This window comes from Saimiri boliviensis, chromosome 14 (assembly GCF_048565385.1).
Source record: "Saimiri boliviensis isolate mSaiBol1 chromosome 14, mSaiBol1.pri, whole genome shotgun sequence".
Taxonomy (NCBI): domain Eukaryota; kingdom Metazoa; phylum Chordata; class Mammalia; order Primates; family Cebidae; genus Saimiri; species Saimiri boliviensis.
In genome coordinates, this window is record NC_133462.1 from 80,547,139 (window position 1) to 80,559,508 (window position 12,370).

At 40.9% G+C, this 12,370-nt stretch overlaps 1 protein-coding gene across 18 annotated transcripts in view; it reads left to right on the forward strand.

The window, feature by feature from the left end:
- Positions 1-12,370, forward strand: part of DISC1 (DISC1 scaffold protein) — a 380,547-nt gene that overhangs the window by 83,377 nt on the left and 284,800 nt on the right. The gene's annotated exons all lie outside the window — the stretch shown is intronic.

Genomic DNA, 12,370 nt, shown 5'->3' on the forward strand with positions numbered 1-12,370 from the left:
GACGGTAGGAGGGGTAGTAGTGGTGATGGTGATTGTGGGAATGGTGGTGGTGCTGTGAGTAGTGGTGGTGGTGGTATGAGTCATGGTGGTCATATGTGATGGTAGGGGTGGTGGTGATAGTCGTGATGGTTGGGGCTTGGTGATGGTAAAAGTGGTGGTGGTTGGGGTATTGGTGGTGATGATGGCTGAAGTGGTGGTGGGGGGTAGTAGGAATGGCGATGGTGATGATGACATGACTGGTGGTGGTGATGGTGGGAGTGTTTGTTAGCAGTTTCGATTGCTCTTAAACAGAAGTAGACAAACTTGTTTTTCTTGCCCTGGACAATTGTGAGTGAAGACACCTCCATCCCTGAGTCTAAACTGTGAGCTTGGACCACATATATAAGTGATTTACTTTTCCATAGCATCTGTGAAAACATACTTGTAGAAACAGTGTATAGTTCTGAAAATCTGAGTGTTTAATGAAAAGTAGGAATTCAGTTGGTCATTTACTTCTATGGGACATCTGATGATTTACATTTGGTGAAAGAACATTTTATTGTGAATCTGTTTGAAATTCTGCAGCAATAAGTATTTTGGAGGGGCCCATAATCAAGCTGTTTCTTCAGAAGCTTGTGATCCTGAGAAATTTTGTGTTTTCTGAGTGGTCTGTAAACTGGAATGTTAAGCATTGTTTGCAAGGCCTATTAACAGAATGGGCTCTCGCTCTCTCTCTCTCTCTCTCTCTCTCTCTCTCTCTCTCTCTCTGTCTCTGTCTCTCTCTCTCTCTCTCTCTCTCTCTCTCTCTCCCCCCCCCCCCGCCCCCTACACAGACACACGAGCTTGCCAGTCATATGACACACCCAAGACCTGGTGTAAGTACTTTTCCTATTTTAGTCATTCACAACTTAACTACTTTACGTGGCAAATTCTTGCTGGGGAAGAACACTTGCTTCAAAACCACATATCCCACTGAAATGTGTCAGCAAAGCAGCAAATATGTATCAAGAACAAGGCAATAGGCTAAGTGCTGAGTGGGCAGATATCACAGTTAAATTATTGCTTGTCTTCCAGAATGTTTGTATCATCTCCAGAGGTTTGTTTTCCTTTCATATCACAACAAAATGATTTTCCACTCTTCTTTCCATACATTGGCATATATAAATACATTGGCATATAAAATACAGCATATCGAAAATCCTCTTTGATGTTCATTGAAAAGATCCATGAGCTATGGAAACCAACCTTACCCTAAGCTCTTTAGCATTAAGAATTTGAGGAAATCAAATCCATTTTTATGCTAAAATCTAAGAGTAGCATAAGTAACCTGTAGGTTATTTTAATAATACAATAATTTTCTAAACAATAAAGAGCTCAAATTTTGTAGCTGGCTTTGTAAGTAGAGAAATTGAGATAAAGTCACTCATAATCACACTGACTGATTGATTGCCAAAACCCTTAGTTTTCAGGACTTTTTAAAAAACATACTTTTAATGAAAAGTACAGATAATATGTACACATAGTTTTATATCCTGATTTATCTTGTAATATTAAAATATTTCCTGTTTTCCTAATTGTTCTTTGACTTATTTACCTACCATTCCATGAGTAGATATACCATAATTTACTTAACCATTCCCCTAGAACTGGATCTGAGGCTATTTCCATTTTTTGTGAGTTTTTTGTTTGCTTCTATTGGCTACTGAATACTTCCTATGGGAAAGAAGTGGACACAGTGGAAAATGACTTGATAGAATAGCTTGCATATGTATAAAGCATGCAAATATGTATTTCCAGATAGGTCACAGTGAAAGGATAGAGTCTTTCCTGTAGAAAGAACACAGAGGTTAAGAATATAGGTTTTGAAGTCAGGCAGACCTTGGCTTTATTTCTGAATCCACGTAGTTGTGTGACTAATTTTGAAAAATATCTCAAACTTTCTATAAGCTTCTGTCTTTCATTTCCAAAGTGGGAGAAACCACTCTCTGATGGGATCATTGTGAGGATAAAATGATTGATATGTAGCAATGTACTTGGCACATAGCAGTACTCATAAAATGGTTGCTATTTTCTATGCTTGTCTTACTCCTCATCCAAACTGAAACATTTATTCATTCATTTACTTTATTTTTATTTTTTAATTTTTTTGAGTCAGGATCTGGCTTTGTTGCCCAGGCTGGAGGGCAGTGGTATGATATCGGCTCACTGCAACCTCCGCCTACAGGGCTCAAAACATCCTCCCACCTCAGCCTCCTGAGTAGCTGAGACTACAGGCATGTGCCACTGTGCTTGGCTACTTTCTTATATTTTTTGTAGAAATGAGGTTTTGCTATGTTTCCCAGTCTGGGCTTGAATTCCTCAGTTCAAGTGATTCTCCTGCCTTGCCCTCTCAAAGTGCTGGGATTACAGGCATGAGCCACTGTGCCCAGCCCCATTCATTTATTTATTCAGCATTTACCATTGGTTGTTGCATGTCTGGCACTGAGCTTGTTATTGGCCAGACAGAGCTAAATGAGGCTCTGTTTCTGCCTTGTGGATCCCCTGGTATCCAGGGACCCAGAATAAACAGATAGGCAAGACCCTGTGTCACCGAGGAAGCTATAGGAGCAGGTACTGTTTTAGGGATGGCTCTTGGGAAATGTAACAGCAAAAGCCCAGAGGTTGGCACCAAAAGAGATCAAGTTCAGATTCTACCTTTGGTACTTTCTCACTGTGAGGCCTTGGGAAAATCACTTAAACTTTCCATATTTCACTTTCTGCATTTGTATTCTTACTCTGCAAATTGTTGTGAAATAATATACATATAGGTCTGGGCATGTAGTAGATGCTCAAAAATGATTATTATGCTTCAAGTCTTCAGTGTCCCAATGGTGGCTGATTTTTTTGAAAATGAACTCAACAAACTCCAATGTTCTGAAATGTCTAAGACTGGCTCAGCTGTGCTCAGCTGTATTAATCTGAAATACATTTTATTACAGTCTAATTCTCTGCAAAGTGGTCATCTGTGCATCGTGTGTATGGTAATGTGGAGTTAGATTATTTAGCTCTCAATGAATTTCATTTATTGGCCATTATGTAAAAACCAAAGAAAAATGACTTATGAAGACGTTGATTGCTTTGTAGCTTTAAAAGGCCTCCTTAGAATTAGAATGGCTACACAGCCTCTAAGAATATGATCTACACTGTATATTCTGTCATCCTGCAGACACAACAAGGCAGTGGGAATGGAATCTAATTAGCAGGATATCTTTATGTGTGAAGATTTCTTGCTGCTTATAAATGCTTATTTGATTATTTATTCATAGATGTTGAAAGCACTTTTCTTTCATTCTGTTTCCTTTTTGTCACCCTAGTAACCGTCACTTATTACTGATGTGCTAAAGAATAACAGATGAGCATTGACCTTCAATTAAACATTAATAAATATGTTGCAGTAGCATAAAACATAACACCCACCTGCTTTAAAATAGAACGAGATGATGGTTAGCATTTCTATTGCTGAGGTCCTATGAGTAAAACATGTTTCTTTCATAAATGGAATTTATATTATCAATTAGAACATATTCTTCAATGCATTATTTTGCCTACTACTTAGGAATATCTTCCTTTGTTAATTTTGAGTTTTTTTAATTTCTACTATTCAGCCATGTTTACAAAATACAAATAATATTTGTAATATTACTGCTATTCTATTAGTCGGATAGGTTCAACCACATTTATTCAGCACCTGCTGTGGGCAGTACACTCGTCACCATGCTGGTTTTAAACCTTTAAGCTAGAAACTGAAATCACATTAACAATGTCTACAGAAAGACTGCAGAGGTTTAAAATAAAGAAAAGTCAGAGAAAGGCGAGTTATGTTTTTTTGACCACTGGGCCAAACAGAGGGAGGAGAATAGGCGAGGAGGTTTGCTTAAAGGCACAATAGGATTCACATAAATGAGGGGACCTAGAACAGAAAGGTCACAAATACAGCATTTTTAGGGCTGGAGATATCTATTAATATTTTAAAAACAATTTGTTTTAAAATAATTCTGCCTTAAAAGTCACAAGTATGCTACAAAGAACTCACATATTTCCCTCATTTTCACTGCTGAGCTGGATACACACACCCATTATCAGAACCTTTTTCTGACCACTTGAGAGCAAGCTGCAGTTCTGTTTTATTTTTATTTTTATTTTTTGAGTCAGGGCTTTCCCTGTTGCCCAGGCTGGAGTGCAGTGGCGTTGGCTCACTGCAACCTCTGCCTCCTGGGCTCAAGCCATCCTCCCACCTCTGCCACCTGAGTAGCTGGGACTACAGGCATGTGCCACTGCACCTGGCTAAATTTTTGTCGAGACAGGGTTTTGCCATGTTTTCCAGGGTGGTTTCGAACTCTTGAGCTGAAGGAATCCTCCCACCTTGGCCTCTCCAAGTGGTGGGATTACAGGTGTGAGTCATGATGCTCCATCACTCCTAAGTACCCCATTGTGTATGTCCCCAAACAAGGACACTCTCCCATGCAACCAACCTGCAGCTTCCTCTAAGCCATGAAGTCAGCATTAATACAACACTCCTCTCCAGTCTGCAGACTCCATTCCATTTCACAAAGGATCCCAGCAATACTCCTTTCTCCTTTCTGACTCAGGAACATACACAGCATGCAGTTGTCATAGCTCTTACGTTTCCTTCTACTTGAGCAGTTCCTTATACTCAGTCTTTCTCTGTCTTCCATGTCCTTGAAAGTTTTCAGGAGTACAGACCTTACATTCTGTTGGACAACATTCATCTTGGGTCCTTCCGATGTTTCCTCATGACTGGGTTCAGGTCATGCAACCCTGATGAGAACCGCCTGGAAATGATGCTGTGCACTCATGTCAGGTGTCACACAGTGTGGACCCTTCCCACCACTGTGGATGGTAACCTTCATCATCTGATCGTGCTGTGGCTGTCTGGTTTCTCCAGCACAAAGTTCCCATGTTTCATTTGATATCTGATTAGTATGTTGTGGGCATGATATTCTATGAGTATTCTGATGCCCACTCCCCATGAAATGTTCCTTTCCATCTCATCATTCCTTTCCAATAGTCAGCATTCTATTAGCTTGGATGTGTTGGTTCCTATTCTATTCAATGGGCTGTACTTTATTATTATTATTAATTTTGATTCTCAAATTTCTTCAAGGTGTTTCTTGTCTTCTGTTGATATGTTCCCATCAGCCTTTGAGTACTTCTTAATTTTTTGTACAACAGGATGCCGTAGACACATCTGTACTGCCCCTGCTTCAGCCCTGGCCTCAGCCATTTCTCCCCAAAGCTCTGGGTTCCTTGAATGGATGGATGGAGTTTAGAAATCAGGATCTGTGTGCTTGGTGTGTTCATTGTTACTGAGGTGTCATTAGTCATAGGTCTTCTCAGTCAGTAAATACAGAAAATGTATGTAAATACAGAAAATGTATGTAAATACACACATATGCTTCTGTAGCTATTTCCATATTCACCTTTGAGTTTGCCTGTTAAAAACTAGAAGTGTATGCTAATGTTTCCAATTTCAGTGCACGTCTTCTGAATTCTTTCTACCCTTCCCCCTTTCCATGATTATATGAACATTTTCCAATACTCAGGAATCTGTCCCTCTTTATCCTCATATCCTTCACTGCTCCATTTGTTTATATTTTCTCCAGGTAACATATCTCTTAGCTGTCTCAGCTGTCTTCTCCATCTGCTGCTCTATTCTTCTCGATGTGCCTCATCCCCAGGCTCTGGAGGGCTTATCACCGCATATGCTGCCAGTTGCCTGTGTGTGGCAGCCCCTGCGTCCTCGGTGATGGTGGGTGGACCACCTGTGTGCTCCTGCGCAGGCTTCCCACTTACCGGTGGGGCAGCTCGCAGCCACCTTTTCTGCACAGGAGGAAAAGAGAAGGCCCATTTATGATTTTGACCCCAGTCTTGGCACTGAGTTCTTCAAAGGCCAGAAATGTGTCTTGCTCATCTTTGTAGCCCCACAGTCTAGCAATGTGGATTTACCCAAAGCATTATTAATTGAGTGACACATGAAATAATAAATAAACATGGCAATAGAAAGGTGAAAAAGTCTTATTTCCAAATACTCTTCTCTCCCAGAGGAACCATTTTCCACATCATCTGTATCACACAGACAAAGTTGGCCACTCTGGGTAAAGCTTTCTCTTTTCCCCTTTGAGGTGTGAAATTGACTGAAGGTTTGTGCTCTCTAAATACCTGTGTTGAAACCCTGATTCCAATGTGATGGTATTAAGAGGTGAGGTGTTTGGGAGGTGATTAGGTCATGAGGGTGAAGCCTTCATGAATGGAATTAGTAACCTTATAAGAAGAAACCAGAGAGGTAGCTTGTTCCCTTCCTGCCATGAGGAAGCAGCTGCTTGCAGCGTGGCACCTCTCACCAGAGCCTATGCTGGCAGTTTGATCTTGGACTTCCAGCCTCCAGAACTGTGGGCAATACACTTCTGTTGTTTAATCTACCCAGGCTATGGTATTTTGTAATAGCATCCCAAATTGACATAGACAAGAAAATCCGTGATGCACCTTTTAGCTGTTTTGTAACAACCATGATTTAGAAACATCTTGTGGAGGTACTGGTCATATTTAGTGCATGAGGCTCTGGCACTCAAGTGGGGTAAGTGATTTGTCAAATGGGACATGCACAGTTAGTGCCAAAGCTGTTGCCCGGATCTGGGTACCCTGATCCTTAGTGTTGTGATTCTCTGTTCTCCCCAGTGTCATGCCTCCCCTACATCACTCAAGAGCAGAGGGCTAGTGTGGAGAAGAGACAGGGAGGCTGAGCAGTCTCACTCAAGGTCCTGAATGCCAGGCACAGATGTCTGGACTTTGTGCTGGAGCTCACATGGAGCACTCCAGGCCTTTGAGAACATTTTGTATTACAGGTTGAGTACCTCTTACATAAAATTCTTAGGACCAGAAGTGTTTCAAATTTCCCGTATTTTGGAGGGGGGTGGGGTTTAGGGTATTTGCACATATATAATGAGATATCTTTAGGATAGGACCCAAGCCTATACATGAAATTGATTTATGTTTTTTTGTACATCTTATACACATAGTCTGAAGTTAATACTATACAAAATTTCGAAATAATTTTGCACATGAAACAAAGTTTTGACTGCGTTTTGACTGTGACCTGTCACATGAGGTCAGGTGTGGAGTTTCCTACTTGTGGTATCATGTCGGCACTCAAAAGCTTTCAGATTTGAGAGTATTTCAAATTACAGATTTTTGGATTAGGGATGCTTAACCTGTCACGTGTACGAAACTGCTTGGAGTCATGCCGGGCCATAGCAGATGTTTCTGCATTTTGTTTATTTATCAGCTTGTGCACATCTGGGTGTTAGGAAGGTTGCTCTGTTGGTGATGTGTAGAAACCAGGGAAGGAGTGAGAGAGATCAAGCAGAGTAATTCATCCCAGCAGAAGTGCTGATGACTCAGGCTAGGCCAGGGGGGCAGTAGAAATGGAGAAAATGTGAATATGTCAAGCATTGTGAGAGAAAGTCACGAGGTTGTGAAAATGAAGGAAGAGTACAAATCAAAGGATCTGAAGCTGTAGGCCTGGATGGGATCATGCCTTTGCAAGACAGAGTAACATCTTGCTAAGTAGGTAGGCAGTGAACTTGATTTAAGACTTGATGAGATTTATCTTATATTCATTTAGTTGCTAATGAAAAGGGCTTAAAGTGGCTTATATGAAAAATATAAAAAACAACAAACAAGGGAGTTTAACGTTCACTGTAATCAGACACATTTTGTGAACATTTGCTGTGAGCCAGGCAGCATCCCAGGTGCAGGTGCACTATACAATGACCAACACTGTGGCATGGTGCCTCTTGTGTGGATGCACAAGGCCTTGAACATGTGGAGGTGAGGGTGTGGTGGCTTGTCAAGGAGAACCTGCCTATGCTTAGGGAGCTGGCGGAGCAGGGAGCCTACCTGGAGGGCGGGCAGGACCAGAGGAGATACTGGGATCTGATGGCTGAGGAGGACTTAGCATTGGTTGGATGTGGAGGAAGAATGACAATGACAACGGGAACAGCAGGCAGATTCCCCTGAACCCCGCTTCCAGCTCATCTCATGGCAGCTTTGCTTTTCTGGTTCCCTGTGTCAGATCTGTCATAGAACATCCTGAATCTGACCACCTGCACTTTCCTTTCTAGGTCCTGACTACCCTTAGGTCTTACCTGGGGAACAGCAATGACCCTGTGACTGGTCTCTGGGCTCTGCCCTTCTACGTAGTGTTCCCAGCAGAGCAGCCAGGTGTTCCTGTTAAACATGAGTTGGGGTGCCAGTCCTTTGCTCAGAACCCTTCAGTGGCTCTCATCTCCCTTAGGGTAGACACCAAAGTCCTCTACAATGGCCTACATGGCTCTGAAGATGAAGCCCACTCTCATACCCTCTACTGCTTTCCCCTTGGTTCGCCCTGCTAGGAATGCTCCTTAGATATTGAAGCGTGTATTTGCCTCGTGGCTTTTGCACTCTCTGGGCACTCCCTCTGCCTGGAATATCTAATTAGTGAATAGAGGTACATTTGGGGAACCCAGAGAGCTAGCTTTTATGAAAATGGAGGTAGAACACATCCTTAGGTGAACCAGAGGTGGTGCTGGCAGGGGAAATGGAAGCCCCTAGTGGCTGAGAGCTGTGAGAGAGGCTGGAGTAGGAGATAATTTAGAAATTGGAGATAATCACTGAAGGTGTACAATTGCTGGTGACCATCTTAATGCCCTTTTCTAATCACAAGATTAAAAAATAACTGGGGCTGAGCATGGTGGCTCACGCCTGCAATCCTAAGACTTTGGGAGGCCGAGGCAAGAGGATCACCTGAGGCCAGGAGTTTGTGACCAGCCTGGACAACATGACAAAACCCCATTTCTGAAAAAAAAAAAAAAAAAAAAAAAAATTACAAAGTGGAGCCTGGTGGCACGTGCCTATAGTCCCAGTTACTTAGGAGGCTGAGGTGGGCGGATCACTTGAGCCCAGGAGTTTGGCATCAGCCTGGGAACCATAATAGAGCCCTGTATCTACAGAAATAAAAATCAAAAAAGCTGGGTGTGGTAGCACATGCCAATAGTCCCTCGGGTAGCTGAGCAGGAGGATCATTTGAGCCCAGGAGCTGGAGGCTGCCATTGCATGTCAGCCTAGATGACAGAGCGACACTTCGTCTCTTAAAAAAAAAAGAGAGAGAGAGAGAGAGAGAGAGAGAGGAAATAGTAGCTTTTGATGCCTATACTTTTGAAGGTAACAGCATAGAACATAGCTAATCACAGATATTTTCTGCGATAACTTGTATCTTCCTTTGGAATTCACTGTGAATGTAATTTTTGGCAGATGGTTTACCATTTCCAGTGTTTAATTTTGTTGGCTCAGCCTGCATTCTCTGAGAACTTTTCATCTGACAGTGGACAGGTATAGTTTAGAATATGGTGGATGGCAGAGGGAAGCTAGACTGGGTTTTAAAATTTTTTGGAATTTGAAGACTGTACTTAATGGTACTACTAATAATAGACAATCCTTTTGAACACTTTCAAAGTGCCAGGCATGATGCTAAATGCTTCGCACAGATTATCTCCGTTAATCCTCAGAAGACCTTGTGATGTAGATACTATTATTAACCCCATTTTTTACAGAGCAGTAAACTGAAGCTTAGAAAGGTTAAGTAACTTGAAGGTCAGACAGCCGGAAATGGCAGAGTTGGGGTAAACTCAGCTTTTCTCCTAGCCCCTTTGGAACAGATCTGGATGCATCTTTACATGTATTATGACTGTATCAGGATGCTATTTTAGAGCATGTAATTCAAGAACTTCATTGCTTTTCATCAAAGTTTTGATTTTGTAGAACAAGAAATAAAGTATTAAGAAAGAAATCATGTAAACGTTTGAATGCTTGGTGTTAGTTAAGGAATAGGTACATTTCAGCATTATCCTAGATCTCACAAGGCCAGACTCTGCTGCATATTTTAGGTGGGGTGTCTGAATTAGTTTCCATGGTAATTTCTGAAGAAGGTGGCACAGACTGAGAGAGCTGATAATTACCTGGGGCTTGATCTTGGACAGATGAGCTTTTCTAGTATCCTTAGAATGAATTGTTGGTAAATTCTCTTAGTTTCTGGCTATAGGTTTCAATGCAAATGGCAAGTTTAAGTGAATGTCTTTCACTTCAAAGCCCCAGAGACACAAGTTTTCTGCCCTTTCCTCTACCTTTTCACTACTCAGGTGTGTGCTTTGGCAGTGGGCCAGTGCAGGAAAAGAGTTAGATTGAGAGGTTAACACACTGTGACTTGTGTTAGCCTCTGCTGACGTATGATAAAGGATTTTGTTCAAAATGACAAGCTTGTTGGAAAGTGTGTTTTAATTTAGACTTGAATCCTATTGAAATGGCCTGTATAGCCATAAGAACTTAAAGGACTCTTTGTGATCTAGGGTAGAGACTCTTAAAACATTTTCTCAATATAGCATAAAAAAGGATGATGTTTGTATTGTACACTCGGGTAAGTCGTAAGCGCTCATGGCCTGAGGTGATTGCTTGGGATCTTGGCCTGCCCTAAGGCCCACCCACTGCCCCAGGGTGAAAAGGATCAAGATTTGAGGGCACCAGCCTGCCAAGGACCACCAGAAGGGAAGCTCTGATGAATAGTATCGTAAAACCCAGTCCTTCCATTTCTGCAAAAATGGTTTTATGGGAAATGTTCTAATTCTTTGGGTATTCGATTTTGAAGGTAAGTTCTCATTAGAATGGATTCCGATTTCTGCAGTTTATTAAAATTTTTTTTTTTTTTTTTTTTTTTTTTTTTTTTTTTTTTTTTTACTTTTTGATACCAACTCTTTATTAGCAACTAAAACAGAATAAACTTTTTTTGGTGTATGTGCCAGAAAACATAGTGCTTTCCATAAAAAACAAAGGTGGAATATATGTAACGGGTGAGAGATGACCACAATTTACCACGTAAGGGCCAGTAAAAGAATCCCAACAAATAGCAAAGGTTCATCACAGAACAACTAAAAAGCTATATTCAAGTCAATCTTACTTGCATTTTAGAAATGCATTTCAATTCACCCATGAATCCAACACTCTTTTAGATAAATAGGGTTTTTATTAACTAACCTAGGAAAAAACACTACCTGTTAAACTCATAAATGATTGTTTAAAGAGTATCTGCAGAATTTCCATGTAAAAGAAGTGATAATGAGCCACTGATAAACACAATGTATTTATAACTTATATAACATTTTATTTATGTGCATTTTTTGAGCATTATAAAATATGTAATTTAAAATTTTTAAATAAAAATTAATATCTTTTTTGGTCAATTTATTTTCCCCCATTTAAAAAATGGACAAATAATAATTGTGTATATTCATGGGGTACATAGTGATGCTTCAGTACATATAATATGTAGTGATCAGATCAGGATAATTAGCATATTCCTCATCTTAAACATTTATTATCTTTTTTTTTTTTTTTTGAGATGTAGTTTCCCTCTATTGCCCAGGATGGATCTTGGCTCACTGCAACCTCCCTATCCTGGGTTCAAGTGATTCTCCTGCCTCAGCCTCTGAGTAACTGGGATCACAAGCACCCGCCACCATGCCTGGCTAAGTTTTGTATTTTTAGAAAATATAGGGTTTCACCATGTTGGTCAAGCTGGTCTTGAACTCCCAACCTCAAGCAATCCACCCACCTTGGCCTCCCAAAATGCTGGGGTTACAGGTATGAACCACCATGCCCAGCCTAAACATTTATTATCTTTTTGTGTTGGGAACATTCAGTATCCTTCTGACTATTTGAAACTGTAAAATATACTATTGTGAACTATAGTCATCCTCTATTGCTGTAGAACACCAGTACGTATTCCTCCTATCTAACTGTAATTCTGTAACTTTTAATAAATCTTTTCTTATCCTTCACTTCCCCCTACGCTTCTCAGCCTCTAATATCCTCTATCCTACTTTTTACTTCTATGAGATCATCCCTGATACAGGTTGGATGTTTGTCTCTGCCAAATTTCATGTTGAAATGTGATCCCCAGTGCTGGAGGTGTTTGGTCATGAGATGGATACCTAGAGAATGGCTTGATCTCTTCCCATGGTAATGAGTGAGTTCTTGCTCTGTTAGTTCATGTGAGAGCTGTTTTTTTAAAAGAGCCTGGCATCTCTCACTTGTTCCCTCTCTTGCCACGTGACATGCCTGCTCTCCCTCAGCCTTCTGCCATGATTGTCAGCTTCCTGAGGCCCTCACTGGAAGCAGATGCCGGCACTAAGCTTCTTGTAAAGTTTGCCGAACCATGAGCTAAGTAAATCTTTTGCTTTATAAATTACCGAGCCTCAGGTATTCCTTTATAGCAATGCAAAATGGACTAACACAAACTCATTTT